Below are 24,968 nucleotides of genomic sequence, written 5' to 3' on the forward strand. Positions count from 1 at the left end.
AAAGTGTTAATTATTATCTCTGAGTAGTGGGATAAGGATAGCCTCTTTTGCCCCTTTTTTCAGACTTATTATATTAAATACACATTATTTTTCATCTGAAAAAAGCATTTTAAGATGTGTAGTACCACACATTGGAGAAAATACACGAGTACATACAGAAACAAGTAACTAGGAGACACCGCAGCAGAGTCATGTAATGTAGAACGGGCGATCCTGATTAACACCGCACAGTTACATAAGGACCCACTAAGTGAGAGCACCTGCTGTAACAGGGCGTGGCCCCCTTCTATTTGTCAGTTGTGTCTTCAGGGCTGAGGCAGTTCTGAGCACGGCCAGTGTCAGTGCTGGTGTCTGGATGGATGTCACTGGAGGTGAGGGCACCTGCAAGCCGAGAGGAAGAACAGAAATCATCCTCTGCTTTTTCTGTCTTGTTTCTTTGTTACTTTAAAAGAGAGGCATAAATAAGGTAAACTGAATCTTCCCTACTGAAATTTCAGTAATGAAACCGTTCTTAAAATCTTCACAGCTTATATTCTGCTTATAACTGTCTTTTCAAAAAATTATCATATTAATTAAATGTTAATTAACTCAATTAACTCCCTGTTGAAACATTCTATTAAAGAACATGAAATGCCGTATGTAAAAGCACCACGCCTGCAGTGACTACCTTAGATGCCTTGACGGCAGTGCAGTCAGCACTCACCATCCCGTGGCCCTGAGCTCCTGATGCTGCTAAGAGAGCACACTGCCGCCTCAGATGTAGAGAAACTGTGAAAAAATTCTCTGAAATCTACAGCACTGACAAAACTTAACTGACAAATCCCAGGCTCCTTGGAGGCTGTCATTTTCTGTTTCTGTCCAAACACCGTCAATGAGCAGGACCACCCCATTCCTGAGCCATGGGACTCATGTAGGAAGGAGTTTTGGAGAAATTTCCAGGTATAGAATGTAACCAACAATATGTAGAACTCTGACAATATAAAAGATGAAATACTCTGATTTTGGAAGACACTCAAAATATCCTCCTAAGCCTTAGTAGCTGGAAAGGCTGGGCTTCTTCACATCCACTTATTTATTTCACAGCCAGTGAGCATCTCCCACAAACCGTATTTCCCTGTGTCTGCTGGGAGCCTCAGGCACACTCTTGTTGTCGATCTGATAAGTCACAGGGCAGAGGCGTGTGTCTCACGCCTGCAAACATCACACAAGCTCGCTTCCTAGCCTCACTGTCTGAACTTGGCCCCATTTTCTCACCTGTTTATTTGGTATCTGTTCTTCTGTAAGCTGCCTGAAGTGCTTCTTGGAACATGTCAGAAGAATGAGTGGGTAGATAAATGGACAGATGGACAGGTGAGAGATGGGCAGACAGAGAGAGAGACTGCAAGAAAAGGGGAACAAAGAAAATTTCCTATGCAAAACCCTCTTCTAGTCAGGGAAGAAAACCACCACGGAGAAGTGTGAAGAGGCAGGTGGCTTAGGGCTGTTTCCTGGATTCCATGAAAAGTCACACCAAGAGATGAGAGAGTAGAACTGTAAATAATAAAAGAAAAAAAGCACGCATGCTTGAAAAAATATATCTACAATATGTACTTTCCAAAGAATAGATTCAAATCAGAAGAGCCCAATAACACAATCATTGGGTATTTACCGAAGTGAGAATCCCATCTCCAAACCACAAGTCTTCCCTTTGGAGCACTGAGAGTCTACACGTTGCGGCCATAACGCCGTCTCCGCAAATCCATTCTATCCTGCACTTACGAGGAACGAGAAGCTGTGCTTGGTCTGCCCATGCACGTCATTTACACCCCACAGCACCTCTATGGGGGTGGGACGCCTAGCGAGTCCGTCTTTGCAGGACAGGAAACAAGTCCGAGAGAGGCTAAGCTGACCTAACATTTCTCCATCTCACAGGACTGGTCACTCCAGAGCAGGACTCGAACTCGGACCCACATTTGTAAGCACGGTACTAACGTGCTCTGTGTGCTTTTTGTGTGTATAATACATTTTTTTCTGGCATGAAAGTATATTTAATAAATGTTCGGTTGTCTTGTCTATCTCATTAGCTCACAATCAATCTTTATACTGTTGAATTGTACTCTTTTCCCCTGGAGAAAGGAACGGAAAGAGCAGGGGTCAGAATGAGGTGGGGCTCCATTCTTTATCTGGTACCTCATCTCATCCAAGTCCCCAACAAGGGAGAAGGAGCAAATGTTGTCTTCAAATTTTAAAGAGAGTACTCCACTGATGGTGACTTACTCAACTCCAAAACCAAGGCTGGGGGCAGGGACATGCAGCAACCAGAGCAGTATCACCTGTAGGAAGGCAGAAAAAGCTCATGGGAGGGCTCAGGGGGTAAGCCTGATTTAATTTCAATCGATAAAAGAATAACACACTCTAAAAATACTAGCATGCAATGGATTTGCTCTTTCTTGTCATTTAGCAAGTTTCCAAAAGGCACATGTAAGATTATCGTGAACCAGTGAAAAGAAGAGTCTACAGACAGGGAAAATCAATGCCACAGGCAGGCTGAAAACCAGGCTGGAGGAAAGGAAGGGAAAGGGCCTCATTATGAATAGGGGAAAGGCTGGGAAAAATACATCATTACAAGGACTCTCAAGCATCATTCAACAATCATATTATCATTCATTCAAAAGAGAGTTACTGAGGTCCTATTTTGTGCAAGATTTTACACAGGGCAAAGCAAGAGTGCAGCGTCCATGGTGGCAGCAAGTGGCGGGGTTCAAATACACTTCTGATCCCGGAACTGGCACACTTGTCCTCAGTATAAAGGCAAAGAAAAAAAAGTAAAATAATTCTCTGTAAACTCAAAGCATTTTTGAAAAAAATTAAAGAAGACCTAAATACCTGGACAGACACAGCACGAACATTCCTGGATCAGAAGACAGCGCTCTTGGAATGGCAATGCTCCCCAGAGCGATCCATACATGCAACGTGGTTTTGATCACAATCCCAGCGGGTTCCACTGCAGAAACTGACTAGCTGCTGCTACAATTCATATGGGAATTCGAGGGTCTCAGTAACCAAAATGTGCTTGAAAAAGAACAACGTGAGAGGACTTGTAATTCTCAATTTCAAACCTTACAACTGTATCTCTAGGTGAGGCTAGAGGCCATTTTTAAGTTATTATTCTTTTTATCCTTATTTTCTAAATTCTCTACAATGAATATAACTGTTACAATAAGAAAAATAAAAAGTAAGGTATCTTTTAAAACATGCACACAGATTCATTCATTGGGATAGTAATATTTTAACTATAAAGAGGTAAACAAATATCTAGTGAAAAAGGACTACTTAAAACAAGAGTGCATTTATATTTTTCATAAATTGAAAACTGAAAAGTACAAACACATCAAGTTTCTAGGGAGACTGATGCAACATATTAATAGTTATTTTCAAAAATTCTAATTGAAGAATGAAAACTCAAGAAAGGGAAAATCGTGATTGACAGCCAACTGCAAACACATGGAGAGCAAAGTCCTAGAAATCACAGTTCCTTTAACTCTGCTACTACCTCAGTAGGAGAGGAAATTCCTCACTGAGGGAAGAGTGGAATCCCATGCATAAGACAGGATACACAGTACAAACTGCACTAGAATAGGGGGTGATTTTCTTAGAAGAATTCTAAGGCTACAACATTGCTGAAAAACTATAAAAACACTGACAGACAGATTAAAACACACAGTCATATATATTATATAGAAACATATGAAGTCTGCTCCCATGTTGCATAGAAATACAAACATATTTGTTCATTTATAGGCACTAATTACTTTATCCCAGGTACAATTTTTCAACTAAAACAAATAATCAATAATACACTACTCTTGTCAAATCTTGTTGATAAGTTACTCTGCTATGTAAACATAATGTGTCTAAGATAGATCTAAAATTAGTGAAAAAGATCTTTATATGCTTTCTTGAACTCTTCTCAAAATTCCAAGCTTAATTTTAAAATAGATCTGAGCAGTATTTCTATATGATCTTTTCCCTCTTGAAATGAACAACACAGTCTGTTGTCAAAATTCTGTCCTTACAATGATTCACGAGCACCATATCCTAACAAAACTGCTGGACAACAAGGCACTATCCAGACACTGTGACTAAACAAATGAAACACAAGGATGACAGTGACCCTATTCTGGAGGGCTTATAATCTATTCCAACACAGGGGTTTTTATTTGATTGGTTTGATTTGTTAGAAAAATAAAATCACTCAAGTACTTTCTTCTTTGAGCATTCTGTAAGTAATGACTCTCTTTTTAGTGTCATGAACAGGAAAGAGTTAAGCATGACTTGATTAGTTCAACTAGCAACAATCATCACTGGAAAGTGAGTAATAAAGAAGTAAACTGATAGCAATGCTTCTGCCTACATGAGACCTAAAATAAACCTACACTGATCTCTGCAAGGAAAATGAGGAGTTGAGGTCCCCAATGAGAAAACAAACTAACAAGAAATCAAAAAAGGAAAGACTTTTTCCATAACGATTCCAGGAAGTAGTGGAGCATGGTGGTGAAGAGCACAGATGCTTGGGACAAACATGAGTGTCTGAACTCCCTCAGCACTTGGTAGCTTTGACACTGATATGTCAGTGAAATTTTCTGCATCTCAGTCTCCTATCCATAGACTGGGGACAACAACAGAACCCGTCTCCTAGAACGGTCCTAAGAATTAAGTTATTTTATATATAAATGTTTAAATAAAATACCTCAGATTATAAATATTACCCCAAAACACAAGGAACAAAGGAAACAATGATAAATTTGAATTCATCAAAATGTAAATCTTTTCTTCAAAGGACACCATCCAGAAAGTGAAAAAGCAACAGGAGAAAATTTTTTCAAATCATTTATCTGATTAGGAATTTTTATCTTCAAATTAAAAAAAAAAACTCCTATAACTCAACAATAAAAAGGGAACTCAATTAAAAAGTGAATAAAGGATCTGGAAATGTATTTTTCAAAGAAAATATACAAATGGCCAATAAGCACAATCAAACGATGTTCAATATTATTAGCTGTAATGGAAATCAAGTCAAAACCACTAGGAGAAACGGCTTCACACTCACTACAATAGGGTATAATAAAAAAAGTGTAACAAGCTCTAATGAGGACACAGAGGAAGCGGAACTCGCAGCCCTTGCTGGTGAGGATGTAACGCTGTGTGGCCACTTTGGAAAACAGCCTGGCAGGTCCTCAGAGATTTGAACATTTGGTTTATGAATGACCCAGCCTTTCTGCTCTCTGGGCACACACGTAAGAGAACTGAAAACCAATGTCCACATAAAAACTCCTACAGGAATATTCACGGCGCCATTACTCATCACAGCCGAAAAGCAGAAACAACACAAATGACTATCACCTAATGAATGGGTAAACAGTGGGGCCCAGCCATGCAGTGGAATATTATTCAGCAATAGCAAAGCATAGAGTACTGACCCAGGCAACAACATGGACAAACATTTAAAAGATTACTCAGTGTGAAAGAAGTCAGTCATAATAGACGGTTCCTTTTACATGAAATGACTCGTTTTACATGAAATGTCCAACACAGGCAAGTCCACAGAGAGAGAACAATGGCTGCCTGGGGCTGGGGGAGGATGGGGAAGATGGGAATGACTGCTTGTGCGTACGGGGCTTCCTGTAGTGGGATGAAAATATTCTAAGATTGACTGCAATGTACAATTATGGCATAGAGTAAAAACCGCTGTACATTTTAATGGGTGAATTGTATTAAAACTGTTAAGGACAAAAGCACCTAGGGCCAGTACTTTCAAATAGTAGATGCAAATTGCTAACTTTTATCACAGGAAGAAGAAACTGCCCTCAGCATGAAAGCAGGAGATCTTCAAATGTGGGTAAACTGAAATTGGACAAGAGCATTTCATTTGAAACACTTGCTGAGTGTACACGAAATATTCAGAAATAGGAAAATCAGTCTGACATCACGAAGAAGCATTCTGCTTCAAATGAAGATCAAGGATTCGGCAAGCCCAGCTGCTAAAAATGACCAGAGAAGAAACCTGGTTCTTAAAACAAGCACCAGAGCCAACAAGGAAATGGTGGTGAGGAAAGCAGGTGGCCGAAATTCTGGAACAGTTAGCTACAAATAATTTCTCCACTGAAAATTCAAAAATAAAATGAAAGTGACGCAATGCTGTGCTGGCCTCACGTGAATGGGCTTTCTCTGGTGCTCGACAGTTCTGTAACCCCGAATGAGAGACTCAGGAGAATCAGCATGGTTCCTGGCAGTCCCCAAGTGACTGCCCACCAGCACACTGACCACCATCACATCTGCCAGGGTTGTATTGCAGAGAAGAGACCAACTTCTAAAAGGCACAGGAAATGTTGACCAGGGAAGAAAAGGCTGCAGTCAGTCCTGGGATAGAGGCCCTGTGAGCAGAGGCCAGAAGGCTGCAGGTGAACTGGAGTTGCCCTGGGGCAGGAAGGGACCATGAAGGAGCAGATCTCAATTCTCTACTCTCTCTCCCTCGGGTAGGAGAGATAAATCTGCATCCTTCTCACCTGGAACTGTGGTTTCTTGCTTGCAGAAGTCTTAGCTACAGTAAATGATTACTCAAGACTCTGTGGAAAAAACCCAGAAATCGATAGGGAGTAGGGAGCCAACTCCACGAGCCTATCAAATGATCCCATATTTATTGTGTATAATCAAAGGAAAAAGTCATTAACAGTTGTGTGATACTAAGCAGGAACTTGGGGAAAGAAGGGATGAGAAAGAGATTGTAGAATCCACCATGAGTACAAAGTCTTACTGTATCTTTAGGGAAGTCATGGGTTGAGGGGAATAAGATACATTCTTTGATATGTGAATTACAAAGCAGACCACCAGAACAGCTAAGTCCTTGTTTTGGGGATAATAGACTATCTAACTGCACACAAGCCCAGCGTTTATAGCTGAGGGCCTGGGTCCTTGGTTTGCAATGAGCAGAGTGCTATCTAAAATCTCAACTATGCAAGCAAAACATTGTCTCTGCATTTTAAGGCAAGATGACAGGAGTGAGGATGCACAGGCGCTTGCTTGCAAAGCAGTTACTAAGCTTTTTTTTTTCTCCTTAAAGTTGTCAGGCGGCTGGGGTCTGTTTCAATTTGTTAATCCAATCATGGGCTCCCACATGGAACCATTATGGAGGACACACTTGGGTGACAAATCCTGGCTCTGGGCCTTTTCCTGCCAGCTTCAGCCTCTCTAGCAGGGTCTAGGCAGATCCCTGAATAACGATCCTACAGAACCACCCACACTCTTAACTCCTGGTGCTTGAAACTTAATTTTAGCTCTACACAACTTAACGTAGAAAAGTTTCAGAAATAAAAGGTATTATATTCATTTTATATCTCATCATAGGACTGATTTTTCTGATTGCTCTAAGCTGCTTCTTCTTGGAAAAGCAACTAATTCTGCAGGTGAATTCAGTACTTTCTTTGGGCATAACTAGCCAGTTTGGTCTCGCTGAATTCTATTGGTCAAATACCGATACACTTAATTGATTTCATTGTTCATCAGTTTCAGCTGGGAGTATAGGGAGTGTCAATTTTTTCCTCAGCTCACCCTCAACACTTTATCATCAGCAACTCAGGCCTCCGGAAACCAAAAAAAAAAAAAGCATTTGTTTCCCTTCTACACTTTCAACATACCCAACAGGATACATCAGCCTGGAGAAAGAATTCAACACAAATGTTTAAACAAAAATCTATAAACCTGAAGTAACTCCATCTCCAAATCATGATACACAATGACATGAGAGTAAAGCATGGGTGGGCCTGACCACCTGATTTCTATTCTTCAAAGGAAGGAAGGTTTTCCTATTTTTATTATCACTCTGTCATTGTTTCTGATTAAGCCAAAAACTAGTGTATGAAATAATGAAGCAGTGCAATAACAGATTTTTGTTGTATCAATTACAGAAGGCATTCAGAGGGGTTAGGAAAACCCACCTCTGTAAAATATTCAAAATTTCTTCCACTGTTAAGAACACGTATACAAAATGCAACAGAGAATTCAAACTCTTGTGGAGAGGAGCAAAAGCCACAGAAACAAACAAAGTCATTATTATGAGTCAATTCAAAATTCACTGGACAATCATGTTCAATGCATTCAAGGAAATTTAAAGGCACACTGAAAACCATTCACTTAATGATCTGCAGGCTAGAGGAAGAATTTTTCTCTTTATCAGACAACAGTAATCAATAGGGTGCCCCACCACACAAGGACCAAAGAACAATCAGTTTTTTAACAGTTCTGATAAATCAGCATGTTGTAAAGATTAAAATCCAGAAATTTTAAACATTCATTCACACCACAATGAAACAAGCACTTAAAAAAAAACAAAAAACCCAAAGAAACTAAGCACATAGATCATGTACCTGGATCAATGAGAACTTCATGTACCGCTGGAAGAAACAACAAACTGTACCCTTTTCCTTGAAAAATAAAGCTACTTTTAAAGATAAATGCTAAAACACATTTCATCATTCATGTTGCCTTGAAAAATCTGAGGCACTTGTATCTGATTAGAAAAGAAATTCTGAGTAATAGTATGTTACGATTCAGTGCCAGTTTGCTTTAGAATAAAAAAGAAAACAAAAGCTACTGTTTCTCACATCCTGCAGTGTGTGAAGTGCCTCCCTGCCTCTTTCTCCTCCCGTTTTCTAAGCTCATGCTCCCCAACCCTTCTGAAACAAGTATGAGAACAACTTATTCCCACCAATATGCCAAATGACAAAAGAATATCAATTTATTTGTGTAAATACATGCCTACAGCTTAAACTAGAGGAGTAATATATCAGAAGTCTATATGGAACTTCTTTCTACATTCCTGAAATAACACACACAATCGTTCACAGAGACACAGACATATTCCCCCTGGATTACTGGGCACTTCACAAGCTTAGGACTTCCAACTTCTAGAAGATAAATTTGTAGTTAGTTTAAAATACAAAACTGTCAGCTTTTGAAAGCCTTGATCATCTGCTAAACCATCCAATTATCAAAGAGACCCAATTAGCCTTCTCTGTAGAATGTAATTTCCCATGATGGCAAAACAGACCCTAAGAAGTACTGGATCCAAGTCTCTTGTTTATCACTAGCTATGATCGTTTTTAAGCACATTAACAGATTCAGAAAGGTTTGCCCCAATAACATTTATTCTTCTTGATATAGTATACATGTTCAAATGCCTATACAGAGACTATGTCCCATGATGGTGTTAAGAGTTCTTTTGTGTATTGCAATTTTTATTTTTAAGTGCAGACAAGGAGGGTGGGTGTTACTCAGTTGTAGGCCACCTGCTTAGCATGCAAAATATCCTGGCTTCAGTCACCAGTACCTCCAAAAAAATAAATAAAAATAAGTGCTTATTTAAAAATGAGTAAAGTTATAAAAAAATTCAAATAAAAACCACTTCAATCTAGGAGCCACAATTGGAATAAAAAAAACAAGTGTTTCTATCAAATATTGACTTTATGCCAATCACAGATACAACCACAAATCACCCTTGACAACCATCACGTGTGATTCTCAGCAACCCTACTAAGTAGACACAGATGAGAAACCCGGCACTGAGGATGAAGAGACGAAGCTCGGAGGAGCCGGGGACGCTGACCGTCCTGCTCCCCGTGACACCACGTCAGCCCAGGGCAAGAGCTGACAGAGCTGCACTGAGGGGACACCCAGCTGCATGGAACCTTGGGGAACTGGGGAGTCCCAGAAAACACTAAAAATTTTTCAGTGGAATACCAGCTCAAATATATTACACTGTGCCACATTCTTTAAAAAGGGAACGTGACTGAGACCTTTTAGATGCCTCCGTGTCCTTTCTGCCATCATCAGTTACTTGCCCTCTCAGCAAGACCAGTGATGATCTGGACCCCTTATGAAGTGCACTCAGATGGCAGAGCTTTTAAAGCTGTTTTATTAAGCTTGTAAGACTCTGTCTATGCCTCACACAGGCGGTCATCCATCAATTCTCCCCGGTGTGGATATACCACCTGAAATCATTCCTTTCTGCTTTTTAAAATCCCTTCATCTAATCCAGACTTTTCAACAGCAAAGAAGCAGCTCAACCACAGACAGTGGACAGCTTTTCACTAAATTACTCGAACAGCCCTTCGGACTACCTGGAAGCCCTTTTCTTCTATTAAACCCACTTCCAGGTACTTCATCATTTTCTGATTGGTGGACATGGCCGCTGACTGGCCTACTCAGAGAGCTCCCAGCGTCACATCCAGGGATGGGAGAGGACCCTGCAGTTGGGAGAAATCATTGAGGAACGCGAACATCCTCCAGTCAGGTGTGCACTGCTAGAAGTGCCACAACGTGCTAAGAAATTATACTGTCTTTACCCCTGGGCTCCCATGGACTGGTTTCACATTAACCAAACTCATGAGACACTGATGCAAGAAAACCAGAAATTTAACTTATTAATGTAACAGAAGACGTGAAAATATGAACCAGACTGCAATATCAGAGTTCAACCATGAGTACATGTTCTCCTCCATGGCCCAATCACGGGCAGGCAGTCACATGGCAAGCGTGGACAGAAGCAGAGCAGTAAGGATTTCTAGATTAATTCAATGGACTGAATTTCTGTTATACCAACAGATCTACTGCCTGGAAAACAACGCTAATCACGGTGCACTCTTCGTGGAGAGTGGCCGAGACACGACTGTGAGCAACTGTGTGACTCTCCTTTCTCTGTCCTTTCTGGGCTAACTGATGCACAGATGTACAGAAATCCAGGGATGCAGATACATCTAAACACCCAAAGCCAGTCTCTGTGAGCCTCAAAACCAGACAGCCAGGGTTTAAATACCAGCTCTACCACTTACTAGCTCTGTGACCTTGGCCAACTTACCCTCTGTGTGCCTCAATTTCCACACTGTAAAGCTGGGATAAAAATCAAACTTTTCTTACTCGCTTGTTGAGAAGATTGAAGGATACATTTCTGTTAAACGCTCAGAAAAGAATGTAGCACTTTTGGTGCTCAACAAATGTCAACTTAATATTACAGTGGTTTACAAGTCTCCCTTCTAATCATCTTCTGTGATTCCTGGCTAGTCTAAGTCCCAAAGAAAACCCTTATTTCTCCTTTTATAAAATCTTGGGGTGCACCTTTCTGTTCCATCCCACCACGTCTTTAAACTGAGGGAGGTGATGCCTCCTCCCCACTCCTCTGGGCCATGTAGAGTGCATCTCCCTTCACACCCCTTACCCCTTGCACACAGCTAGCCCTCCTCACACTAACAGAGTGAGGTGTGATTCCAGGGAGACAAGCAGGGCATGTGAAACCCTTCCTTTCCCTCCAGGGTTGGCCACCCTTGGGAAGCACCTGGGATGCTCCACTCCATGGCAGGACATCCCTGTGCATGATGGGGCAGATCCTCTCAAGGGAAGGCTCGCTGTGGCCCAGAGATACCTGGGACAGGGTAAGTCTCTACTTCTGGGACACAGTATCACGACACTCATTTACCCACAGCCCTGAAGTTCATGGAGAACGTGGCTTCATCAGTAACAAAGAAGACATTTAACGCCTGCCTACTCTTTTGTGTCATCTCTCAGGTGGCTGCTGGAGACAACATGTGTATAAGTATTGGATCCCCTTAAGCCCCAACATATATGAAGTAACAAAAAATTCTGAGGCTTAACATTGTTTCAGGGCGACTGTGTAACAGTTCTGACTCTGCTGATGCTAAATTATGGGTATAGGAACTATGGAACCTCCTCAAATATCTTTTGTCATAAAACCAGCTTTTCTTATTTTCCTGTTTCTTAGTAATTGCCAAGGCCATCAAATGAATGCTTCACACAAAACAGCAGCTAAAGTTTATGAGCCCTCCTGACATACCCACTGTGGTAAACACTTCACATAACTTCTAATTCACACAATTCTACAAAGCAGATATGAGCGTCCCCATCTCACAGACGAGGGAAAAACTCAGAACGAACTGACTCAGGCTCACGTGGTTCAGTGGCAGCATGTACACACAAATCCAATTCAAAAAACTACACCCCTTTGTATATGTACCAAGTCATCTCCCACCAATTAACACACATCGGCGGGGTCAATTCTCAGGGAACTCAACACACTTTTTAGCTTTAAGTTGCTCCAGAGGCCGCTTCTTGCTCTTTTATAAAATCCCGGCCCACTGATTTCTAACACTGGAAGAAAAGTCCGATTTTGCCATTGTTTGCACAGCAAGTCTGAAAAGTTCACAGCGAGATGACAGAATAAAACTAAGATATAAGCAGAATAATTTTTCCAGGTAGACAGACACAATGGACATTGTGCTATTCTGAAGCATTAAGTGAAGAAATCAAAATAAAATCATGTTTTTTAAACCTTCTTTTATAAACAGGAAAATTAAGACTCTAAGAAGGTGCAACAGCGCCACCTACGGCTAAAAATACCTTCCAGGTTCCCGGGAAACATGCAACACAAAAATTGCCTGTAAGATCAGAAAAGAGAATCAGGTAACTAAAAGCTTGTGTACCACATACTGCACTTTGCTTTGGGGGAAGGGAGGGGTAGTCAGTATTTAATCTGATATTGCTAATACTCCTGAATATAAACAAAAGACAGAGGCTCATGGAAACTCATCTTAGAAGAGGAAAGAATCCAGTCCAGCCACTTCATTTTACAGGAGGGGAGACTGAGACCTTGGATATGTCCTCCTGGCAATCCGCAGCAAAGCTCTCCTAGGCCTCATGTCTTGCACTGTAGCAAAAACCAACAGATCTGTACTAGGCCTATATTCATAAAAGTCACGTCTGTAATTTTCCAACAGCAGGTAATCAAAGTATCTTGCAAAATACTTCTCAAAGGGCCAGGAAATCATACAAGTTTGTTGAAATAAAAAAACATTTATTTACATATTAAAACAGCCTGAGCTTTATTCTCTCTATTAAAAATGTGACATGTCTAATCAAAATGTTGATATTTTAAAACCTGTTAAGAGTGCAGAAAAAATATCAAAAGTTTCTTTAATCACAAATGAGAGAAGCTTATTCCCTGAAAGTGATCAATGCGGATTTTTCTAAACTTAATGTTTCTGGTCAGAATCCCACGAATTTAAAAGTCTGAGTGGATGTTTACACGGCAACATTAATTTTGAGCTTTAACACTACACATTCTGTGTAAATAATCTTCTAGGTCGTCTGCTTAAGGCAATTTAAGTATTCCCTGTCTCAAAAGAATGATACAGATTTCATTAAAACTTCATACTGCACTAAGGAAAAAAAAAAACTGAATCCTCGTTATTTTAAGCCATATTCATATATATCATATATATACATACTGAATATGCATCGGAAATAAGCTACACTTTTTAGTATTCAGAGTTGATACTTCTAAAGTATCAGTCATTGTGACAGCACATTTTTATTAAGCACCTCTACGGTGCTTTGTATACAAGGAGTCTAACTCTCACAGTCAGACAAGGTAAACGATATTACTCAAATTTCACAAATAACGAAATGTATTTCAGCCATGAAAACAACTAACATATTCATCATCAGGAAAGAAAAGAGTAAGGATTTTACTTACAATACTCACTGACAATCTTTTCTTCCATACTAAGGCTACATAAAAACAATTCAGTCTGTGTAAATTTTTCAGTCAATAAGCTCCCCTAGAGAAAAACTGTAACATCATTAGCATCGGTTGGATTTTCAAAGCCCACTACCCTTTTGCACAATAATTATTTTAAATGTTTTGTTTTTAGTGCTTACAAAGCACTAAAATAAAAAATAATTACCTTTTTAAGTCATTACCTGAGAATAAAACATTTGTGAAAATGTACAATTTTAATTTATGCCAGTCTGTCTCACATTCTCACTGGTGTCTCTCCTTTGAAGACCTCATCAGGCTGAGATCGCTAAAATCGGTCATTTATGGTCTCAGAGGAGTTCGGGAAACCACTCAATGGGAGGCTGATTAGAGGAGCAATTGAGATTGCATCCTGTGCAGCCTGGATTCCAGCACCGAGCTAGACACCACCAGCTGCGTGTGATTTGGGACAAGCTGGCCCATCTCTCAATCACTCAGCTGCAAAAAAGGAGACACTGATACCTACCCTCAAACACCTGCTATGAAGTAAAACATGAGGAAAGCATTTTAGCCTTAGGTAAGTGTCCAATCACAGAGAGTTTGGTCATTATGATGATGAGGATGGCTGTTAATAAATTAAGCTAGACCAAAAAGGAGAAATCACCATAAAGGAGAAACATTTTATGTCAATGAGCATTACCTTTTGGATGGATTGCAGAATATTCTATTGATTTTTTTAATAAAACAAGTTTTGTCCATTAATTATAGATTTACAGGTTCATGGACAAGTCTCCAGAAAAAGAATTAGAGGCCTCTAACCACTGAATATTAAGAAACTAATGTTTAAAAAAAAAGGGAGGAGATTATACCTCATTTGGGAGAGTATGTGCTTAGCATGCACGAGGCCCTCAGTTCAGTCCCCAGTAACTCCATTTAAAAAAATTTTTTAAGAAATGGAGAATTAAAGCAAAATGATGGAGGAATACAGAATTTTTTTAGAGACTCAACTCAGATTTAAGATGGGGAAAAAAACATCCATTTCTCAGAGGAATTCTTGAGAACTATGTAAACTGGGTCTCAGATGTCTAGTCTTTTAACATTATTCAAGAATTCATATTACCAAGTCTTAAAACTACCTGATAACCCACAGTGGTGATAGTGATCGTAACAGCTGCCAACACGGATCGAGTTCCGGCTAGGACTGCTCTGTTCTGACATCTCTGCCCCTGAGGCCTCACCAGGCTGAGAGCACTAAATTCGGTCATTCATGAGCATCACGTGTAAGTCCTACATTTGTGCTTCTCACTCCCCCCTCCCCAGCCCCTCTGAGGGAAGCATTGTTATCATGTTCTCCACCCGCAGACAAGGCTACCGAGGCACTGAGACTAAACCCGTTCCAGGTCACATCGGCATTAAAGGACGTCTGTATTTCTGCTGTTTTGCTTTTGACAAAGGAATCTGAGATATCAATTCAAGAGAGACTGTTAAATAATCAAGTCTGTCTGGTCTTCACCTCAAAGAGCAGATACTATAAATTCCTGATGTAGGATGAGGCTGCCGCCACAAACTGACTCAACTTGAAATTAATATCCAAGATGAAGCAGCGGATACACGTAAATATTCACGAGTGTCAACTCCGCTCACGGGTCTGGGCCCTTCACTGCCTGAACGGGGGTGAAGTCCCCACCCGTGTCTGGAAGTGAAGCACGGCTCTTCCAGTTCTCACCCAGGCTTCACGTGCTCTTTCCCCCCACAGACTGTCCTCAACGTTTAAATGCTCTCAAGATTTTTACACCATGCAAAACTAAAAGACATTTCTGCAGATGGAGCACTTTCTCAGGCTTAAACCTTTTTTGCCTACACTTAGCAAGGGTGAAAAAAGAAACATGACTCTGCAAAGTGTCTGACCCTCACCACTCACAGGAGTAGAAAGGCCACAGCAGAAGATGACTCTTCACATTGTAGGATGAGGTCAAAATAAAGCCGCCCCAACAACAGGCACTCCCAGAGACAGCGCTCAGCAGTCTTCTGCACACTCACGGTTGTGCAGCCCTCATCACCATCTATCTCCAGAACACTTTATCACCCGAGAAGAGCACCCCTGTCACTAGCAGTCACTCCCTAACACCCCTCCACCCAGCCCCTTTCAACCATCACCTGCTCTCTGCCTCTGCATGTGCCTTTTCTGGGCATTTCAGATCACTGAAATCAACAATATGTGCCGTTTGTGTCTGGTTCCTTTCACTTAACATGCTGTTATCAAGGCTCGTAGATGTTGAAGTGGTATCAGCATCTCCCTCTTTTTTTTTTTTTGAAAATGTTAAAGTTTATTAGAAGGTGGTAACTACTGTCAAAAAGAGTATAGTGGAATATAATGGATTGGGTTTCAAAGATAAAAGGTCGGGTTGAGCAGACAGGGTGGACTTCCCAGAACAGGAGCCCTTTTTCATCTGCCCTTTTATTTTTATTTTTTCTTTTTTTGTCACTCTTACGTCTGAATAATATTCCACTACATGGAGATACTACATTCTTTTCATCCATTCAGCAGCTATGTATGGACGAGGTCCAGAACAATGAGTGAAATATGTGAATAACAGGGATGGCATTTAAACAAAGGGCAAGATGTACCTTAAAAAAAAAGCCAACCAATGGAGGCACAAGGAAATTCACTGCGTTTCTGAGCAAAGTGAATGCTTGCTTCGGCAGGATTACCGTGCATGTCTGGGGCTGATATTGGCAGGAATCACGGTGAGGGTGTCATCTGAGAAGACTCTCTACTGCAAGCAGCTCAGGTAATTCTCATCCCTCATCCTGTATTTTTAGAGCCATGTTTCTTGGTTTATCTTATTTCAAGTAATAGCACTTTAACTACACATCTGATCATCTGCATCAGACCACCTTACATCCAAGCCACAGAAAATCATTCACTGACCGGAGCAGCTCCAGGACATAACGGTGATGGATCAGGGAGTACTTCAGCATCCCAGCCTGCAGGTATAAACCCAACATGTACCCTGTTGATGTCAAGAAAGTAAAATGCATGGAAATATCTCACTGCTGGTGCATGACATCTGCCCCCAAATTGCCCCAAAATCATGCTGGCAAAGAACTACTCAACCCGCTCACTACAAAAAAAAAAAAAAAAAAGAAAAAAAGCTAAGAAGGCAAATTTGGGCTCTTCCATTGAAAACCAGCAACCATCACTGCCAGTATCTGATGTGGAATTCTCCTGACTTCAAAAACCACTGCGCAGTTACTTTTCAAACGTGAAAGGTATATATGTATTCCAAGTAGATGATATTACAGAAGGATTTTTCTTTTCAAAATTTCCAGTTGCAACATTAGAACAAGAAAGTTTTTGTTTCAGCTTTAAAAAAAATCAATTATCTTCCACTTTCTTAATGTTGATCCTATGTTTATTTTATAAAGGGAGCTATGCTGCATATTATAAACCAACTGTTTGGCTTCTGCAAACAAGAACTGTATGACTTCACTATTTCAGAGCAAACTTTAACGATTCTTTGAGAGGTGGGGCCTGTGGCGCTCACTAACTGCTCTTTAAATACTGACAAGGATGTGCTATTAAGTAATGCAAAGGCTCTAACTCCACATTAACTCAGAAACCAAAGAAACTACACCAAAACCTTACTTTATCATTTTTAAATATTCTGATTCTTTTGAATGCTAAATTTCTTAAAAGATATGATTTCTTTTTGAGAAAAACAACAGCTGTATTAAATTTCCTCTCACCAAGAAAGCAATCTTTATCAAGAATAAAAACCCCTATGGAAATCCAAAAGACGGGACGTTTCTAGCTAAGTGAACATGCAGATCTGAACACAAACTTATGTCCTATCAGATCTCACTCGAACGAGCGGAACAAAGTACTGGGCTACCCTAGAACTTACCTCTTCTTTTCCAAATGTTGGCTGAGCTAAGATCATCAGGCAAGGCAGGGAAGGAGAGAAGTGGAAAGTCCACCTGGCGACCTCCATCTGTTTTCTTCCAGCCACAAGGTGCCGCTAGGGCGGCCCCGCTAACAAGCCCTCCCCAAAAGGAAATCCGGCATCCATACTGCCCCTGACTTCCCCAAGCAACCCCGACGTCCCTCTCCCACTGGTCGCCTCCCAGCCTGAGAATGGTCTTCTAATGCCCCACCAGTTGGTGGCACCCTCCCCCTCTTCCCAGCTACACACACACACACACACACACACATAGCCAGGGCAGCCTTCCCAAAGCACAAATTTGATTACATCAACCCCCACTTCAAACACTTCAGAGGCTCCCTGGTAGAGTTCTAGCCCCACCCCTGACCCTGACCCTGACCCTGCTCGCCAAGCCTCACCTCAGCACCATGGTCCCCAGTGACCTCAGGGGACCCCTGAATTGCTCCTACTTCCCACTTGCCTCCAGGCTCATCTTGACTATTTCTCAAGGAAGCCTTCCCTCCCTCCAACCTCGGCACTTTGTTCCTCTGTTCCTAGAACATTCTAGGCTAAGTCAACTTCTGACACTTCTAAGCTCCCAAGAAGCTAATAAATTTTGCTTATTAATGTGGGCTCACTCTCCCCTAGACACTCAGAACTGCGCATGTTATGAATAAATGAATGACGGGATGGGTCTCAAAGGGAGAGACTTACCTGCTCTCGCCCATCCCTGCCCTTCTTTCTGTAGAATATCAGAAGCAAAACCAGAAGTACCTTTCCTGAGAGTCACTTCCTGCTGACACCCTTCACTGCCTCCTGGGTCAGTTTTAGTAAAACCCAAGCTCCTCAAAAGCCCTCCTCCCAGGTCCTCTCCAGTGTCCTCCCCAGTAAGGGCACCATTCACCCTGGACCACAGAGGGCACTTTCCCCGGGTCCCCACCCCACAAGCCTCCATGTCTCTGCCCGGGCTTCACCTGCCACCTGAGCCACCTTCTTGACTCCTTCTCCTGGCTGACTCTTACTCTGTCCTCAGAACTGTATGTAGAGCCCATTTCTTCCAGGAAGTCCTCTCTGATAATGTCCTTTAGTTCTTGGCTGGGCTTCATCTAGAGCAGCAGTGCATGGCGACCAAATGGTGTTTGTCCACCCACTCCTTTGAGACCATGACATCTTGGAGGCCACGTGGGAAATAGGAGTGAGATGACAAGAGGGTAGGGAAGAGCTAAAACCAAAATCAGAGACTAAGTTCAAAATTTAAGTATCCTTTCTCAGAAAAAAAGAATAAAATATTTCATACGTGTGTCATTTGGCTACGATTTTTGTGGCTCATGGAAAACAAGAGCTTGGTGTTCTAGTCCAAAAACCAAGTTACATGCAAAGAAATGTATATATTCATATATAAAGCAAGCCAGAACTGCTCAACAACAGTTTGCAGTTTAATTCCAAAGGAACTATGATAAAGGCAATCTCTCTCTCCTTTTTTTTTTTTTTTTTTTTTGGAATCATAGTTTCAGAAGTATTTGTATAACTAAGTGATTGCTACAGTCCATGATTCTGCACTGGAGTGTTTGGGGTTGAGGGAGCCCAGATTACATGCACTGTGTAAATGCAATCACACCAACACACTGACAGGCGCCCTAGTGGCTGAGCTGAATTTTCAAAGCAGACAACCTTACAATGGAACACAGTTCTAAGTAGAAAGTAAGAAATGCAATGTTCTGTACTCAATTTCATACGTTATATGGGCCATTAACCGATAGTGCATCTTGTCTAATGATACCCAAAAATAAATTGCCAACGTCGATTTTCTCCATCTGATCGTTTTATGTTAACATTGGTTATCAAACCCTCAATCCATACGGAAAACTCAGGCTTACGCTGCAGCAGAGTTACATCCCGCAGAAGACAGCGGATCAAGGAAGAACTGGAGAGTTTCCCTTCAGAAGCTGCTAAGTCTGGTTTTGCACCTGTATGTCATTTGCAACCACGTCATCGTCAAAGGAGTAAGACCTTACATCTGTGGGGCGTAAAGCACTGCTTTGTTTCCGAACAATCAAAGAACACTGAGCTTTGTGAAACAGTCCTGAGGCACTTAAATCGCACTTTTTCTGAAAGGCTCCAAAACTGACCCACTTCATTCCAGGTACAACAGGGAGGTACCGGAATTAGTAGATAAAACATGCCCTTTAAGTCTGACAAGGCCCAGCTTGAATCCTGCTACAGCATTTACTAGCCGCTAAATGGACCGATACCTTAACCCCTCTGAGAAGTCTTGCCAATCCGCAAAAGGGGGCTGCCACCGCCCACATGGGAGGGATGGATGTGAATGGAACACGCAATTAGGGCGGCCAACTGGTACCTAACACAAGGCCTGGCTAGTTTACCTCCGCTGCCCTTCTCCCCCTTTAAACTTGCACTGTTGCCTCTGGTAAGGATCAAGCCCCCGCAAGAGACTGCCCGATACTTCTGTGTATCCCCGTATACATGACTTACCCTTAGGAGGCCAGAAAAACTGCCTCCTCCTCAGTTACTGTCAATATTCTTTAGAGTCTGTGTTTTTTTAACTCTATTTTGCAGGAAGACTATTCCAGAACTGTCCAAGCACCATTCTCCAGGTTGTCTCCCCTCACAGCACCCATCCCTTTTCATCTCAGACCCTCTGTCTAATTGCCTTCTGTTCATGGGAAAGAGAGTCCGGTAGGGTCGGGACTCCCTAGGACTCTTTCCCACCGTCACAGGTAAGTGTGACTACATTCTCCCCACTCCCCAATCCAACTGCAGCTTCTGAGGAGTCTCCCCTCCCGGACCCTGAAGCCTCTGCATCTTCCCAAGACGCACACGTGGCCGCGACCCTCCCTTTATATTTCATCCTGGCTGGCCCTGCCCACCACCCGGCCCTTTAAGGATAAATGGCATTGCTCTGAAAATCCCAAATGCCACTGACTGACACACCAAAGCTGCATTATCTGGGCTTTCCTCCAACCGAGGCACAGCCCTGCCCTCCCTCAGCCTCAGTCTGCACCTCTTGAGAAGAGCTAACCCACATGTAAGGCTGTGAACTCCAGCTAAGAAGGACAAATCCCAACGTGTGTCTCTAGTCCGGCACCTTCACCTGAGCCCCAGGCTCATAGAGCCGAGTGCCTCTTTGAAGTCCTAACTTGGATGACAAATGGCATCTTAAAAATGCCTCATGTCCACCAATTACTCTGGAATTCAATTCCTGGCAGGTACCTCCCAGGCTCCCCATTTAACTAACAGAACCATCACCCACCTAGGTGTTTGAGGTCACATTCAATATCCCCTGTTCCCTCCCACCAGCCCTGCCCTGGAATCAGTCCTATTATTTCCATTGCTAAGCCCATCTCAAGTCTGGTTCTGCAGGGACCATGGCCGTCACCCCATAAGCTCACAGCATGGTGCAGTGAGTCACAGTCCTCCGAATGGTGCTCCCTGGAGGAGGAGGCATCTCCTGCCGCTGGTCACCTCAGAAGGCACTGGATTCTCACACAGGAGGCCCAGGAGAAGGGACTCAAGGTTCATCCATGGTCTGAGCTTTGAAGGACCCGAGATCTGGGGGAGCTCCTAATTAGCAGACACACCTGCCAGTGAGCAGAAGAGAATGGAGGAACCCAGGCAAGGCTGTTCTCACTCCGACCCCTGGGCTCTCAGGAGCCACGGGAAAGGCCTGTGTCCAGGGCACAGCCCAGCCATCACAGATCCCAGCCTGCATTTGCCAACCCGGACAGCCTAGACTCCTTCTATTTGCGACATTTATTTCTGTTCTGTTCCCCACCCAGAATGTGGTGGACTCTTTCATAAATTCTGGCCTGTCTCAAGCAAGACAAAGTCAGTGAAAAACGCAGTGTCGACATTTGGACCAGAGCATGAAAGGAGAAACAAAGCCTCAAAGTCAGCATTATGGTGGTAGCCAAACCCTTCCCCTGGGTGAGATGAACCATGGTAGGGGTGAGAATGCAAGGTTTGGTCGGCCAAAGCATCTTCCTTCAAGGCTGACTAGGGTATTGGGGTCTCACTACCGAAAAGTAACGACATGGCCGTCAGTGGTGGACGTCAGCTGCAAGAGACACTGAATCAGCCATTTACTGCCAACGTGGGTTAAAAGTAAAGGCCAGTGCAGGGAGGCCTCCACGGCTGCTGAGGCAAACCACAGACCCAGTTCTGAATGCCCACTGGATGAAGCAGAGTGGAACATACGGTCCCCTTTAGAGGTCACTGTGTCCACCAGATCCAGGTAAGCCAGCCTCTTCGGAGAAGGCCATGTTGTCCTGATACTCAGAAAAACCAGCCTCGTACAGGGAACAAAAGAGTGGCATGGATTTTGGACCCGATACTGCCCCTTTATGAAGGCAAAGTAAAGTAAATGACATAGGGGAATTTGAATGCAAAAAAAAAAAGTGACTGCTTCCTCCAACAGCGTACCCTGCAGCTGCTCACCCCCGAGCATGCCACTTCCTCACCAGTGACCACCGGCCAAGAAGGGCTATCACGCACGTCACACAGCGACAGCCAGGAACCGCGTGCTGAGCACTTTTTTGTAAAAGCAGATATCGAGCAAGATGCTAGCAGACTTTGAATTTAGAAGTTTAAATACTCCATGAAAAGAATCCTTCAGCAGCCGCCTAAATCAATTCCCATCTCACTTCTTCAAAACAAACGAACAAATTTAATAAGTGCGCATTCGTCACCAAATATGAGGAGGACCAAACAGGTTCCTCAAAGCAAGGATTTTAACAGGTATCAAACACCAGTGGGTGATGTGTTAACAAAGCAAATATTCCAAAAAATTAGAAAATTAAAAGATGTCTAGGATAATACATGGATCAAGGCAGCTGTTATGTTTTTGGTTTTTAAAGCGATGGAGACAGCATGGAGGGTGATCCAGCTATTTCCAATGCAGGGTGTGCACAGCCCACCTTTTCAGATGCAACAACATACTCAAAGGGCAGTACAAGAGAAAAAGGAATAAAGTAAAAGGAAAAGAGGAACAAGCGAAAATTAGAAACACACAAGAACAAAAATGAATTTGACAGCCTGTACAAGAATTTACGTGAGTGTGTGAGGCCAGGGACGCAGGGACAGTGAGACCCATCCTCACCTCCTGCTCCCGGGAAGGCAGGGGCCTGTGTGGAGCAGCGCTGCCAGGGGACACCAACGTGGTCAGAGCCCCAAACCAAAACTCCACCTACATGCGTTTAGACAGCTTTTGAGCTACAAATTGTGGTCACATTTCAGGCTGGACAGTTTTACTCACTCCCACCAAGAGTAGCAGGAGAGGATTAGGCTCTGCTCCTGCACTAAAGTGTTGTTTTATAAATTAATGACTGTAGAATAGTAAAAGGAACAATGGAGTAAAAGTGACTGGAGAAGAACTTGCTTCACCCGAGCTCACAGGCCGCGTTATCTCACTGACGTTCTGATGCTGGCTGGGTGCTTTTTGTACCACAACAGACAGACCCACCAGGAGGGAGGTTTTAATGCGCTGCTGTATTTTGATGCTGAGAACCATGCCTGGTACATGAGGTTCTGGGTAAACAATGGTGACAGTGTCAAACACTATGGGCTAAGCACACATCCAACTACTATGCGAAATCCCAAGGAAAGACTTGAAAAGGCAAAAACAAGCTGGCATTCTCTGGTGGGTCTACAGACTCAGAACAAAGCAGTTGCTGAGCAAAAATGTCACCAGTGCCTCCTATGACAAAAGAGGAAGCACTGGCCATGGGGCTGGGGCATGGCTCCAGGCTTCCACTGCTCACCCAACAGTCTGTCCAGGGGGAGAAGTTGGTCCCTTCTTACGTTGCACTGATACACCTACCTGGACTAATGCCTGGGGGCTCAGCAGGAAGTGACAGGTGAGGTGAACGGATCCAGTCTGGGAGAAGCCCGGTGCTGGCAGCTGTGCCTTCAGCAATGCCCAGGCTCCTAAACCTGCCACCTCATCTCCAAGGAGCAGAAGGTGAGTGCGGACATGTAGATCGCAGGGCCGTGTGAGGACAAGTATAGATCATTGCCACGACATGACTTGCCCCTTCCTTAAGCCATAGAGGAATATCCGGGGAGGAACTGAAAATTCATGCAGAGTTCGCCAAGCATCCACACGCAGGTGGGACTCATGTCCCCTCTGCCTCTCACTCACAGGGCTGGTCTGGACATTCTTTTTTTCAATTCTCTGGCACCTTCTCCTCCAATTGACCAACAACCAGAAAGTAGGATCTGATCTTGGGCAAGTTCAAGAATCACAGATCACCGCCTCCACAGAGGACCCGGCTGCACGTGCTAGGTTCTCCGACCGTCACCTGTGAGGCCACCATAAGTGCTCTCCAGACTCAAGGCCCGAGGCCGTAGGCCGGGGGTACACAACTTCCCTCACTTTCCCCAGCAAAGGGGGACCACCTCTCGGCAAAGGCATCTCAACCTCTTCTGCCCGAGGGACGGCACAATGGACACATGGGGAAACAGAGCAGAAAGTGGGGGTGGTGGGTAGGCAGCCCATAAGAGCTCATCTGCAATTTCGAGGCAAAGTGAGGCCTTTGACCTAATCACAGGGACAAAGTGAGGATGAACCTTTCCCTGCTCTGTCCCATACTCTGTGACACGCCTTTTCCTGTGTAAGGAGTTCATTCGTAAATCCCTGGCGGTGTTTCTGATGACCTAACCTGGCATGGTGGCTGTCGGGCATGAAGAGAGGACCTGAGCCGTGCAGGTACTGGGCCTAGGAGTCAGGAGACACCGGGTCCACCCCCAGCTCAACCAGAGCCTCGTTCTGCATCTCGGGATTCAGAATCTCTTATCTAAGCAAAGGGATGAGACTGTCGCAGGACAGGCTGCCCAACAGAAATGAAATGAGATCCATGTAAAGAAAGTTTCCCAGTTGCCACATTTAAAAAGTAAACAAAGAAACAAACAAAAAACAAATACTAGAAAGTGATTTTAAGAACAGATCTTACTTATTCTACTGTACGTATAATACTATCAATTTGACATGTAATCAATATAGAAAGGAACAAGGTAGATTACATTCCTTTTATTAGATGTCTCAGCATCTGATGTTCATTTGACCTACAGCACATGTCAGCTCAGACCAGCCTCCTCCCCAGCTCTCCTAGCATCAGAGGCTGTGGCTACTCTATTGGACAGCAACTCCAGGGGTCCCACCAGGGGTCCTGGCTGAAAAGCTGGAGTAAGTGTCCACAATATCCCTAAAAGGATCTCTCTGAAACAAAGGCGGATTCACTTTTAAATGTCTGTAAACCAGCGGGCTGCACCTCCATCCACTCTTGGCTACAAGACAGCCCTCTTCCTTGATGATCCCTTCCTGGATATAGGGAAGCAATCTGGCACACATCGAGGGTGGCCGGGCCTCCAGGTAGACTTACCTGCTGTCTGTGTCCAATCCCATGAAGTCCTCCTTCTCAAACAAGGTGCAGAGGAGGGGGATC

General features: G+C 43.1%; 1 long non-coding RNA gene across 1 annotated transcript; it reads right to left on the reverse strand.

Annotated features, from left to right (window-relative positions):
- Positions 1–136: 136 nt before the first annotated feature.
- Positions 137–24,968, reverse strand: LOC135322489 (uncharacterized). Its single transcript, XR_010383063.1, has 2 exons — positions 24,906–24,968; positions 137–381 (listed from the first exon to the last, which is right to left on the reverse strand). It is a non-coding gene; the product is annotated as an uncharacterized LOC135322489 (long non-coding RNA).

The sequence above is a fragment of the Camelus dromedarius genome, chromosome 11 (assembly GCF_036321535.1).
Source record: "Camelus dromedarius isolate mCamDro1 chromosome 11, mCamDro1.pat, whole genome shotgun sequence".
NCBI lineage: Eukaryota > Metazoa > Chordata > Mammalia > Artiodactyla > Camelidae > Camelus > Camelus dromedarius.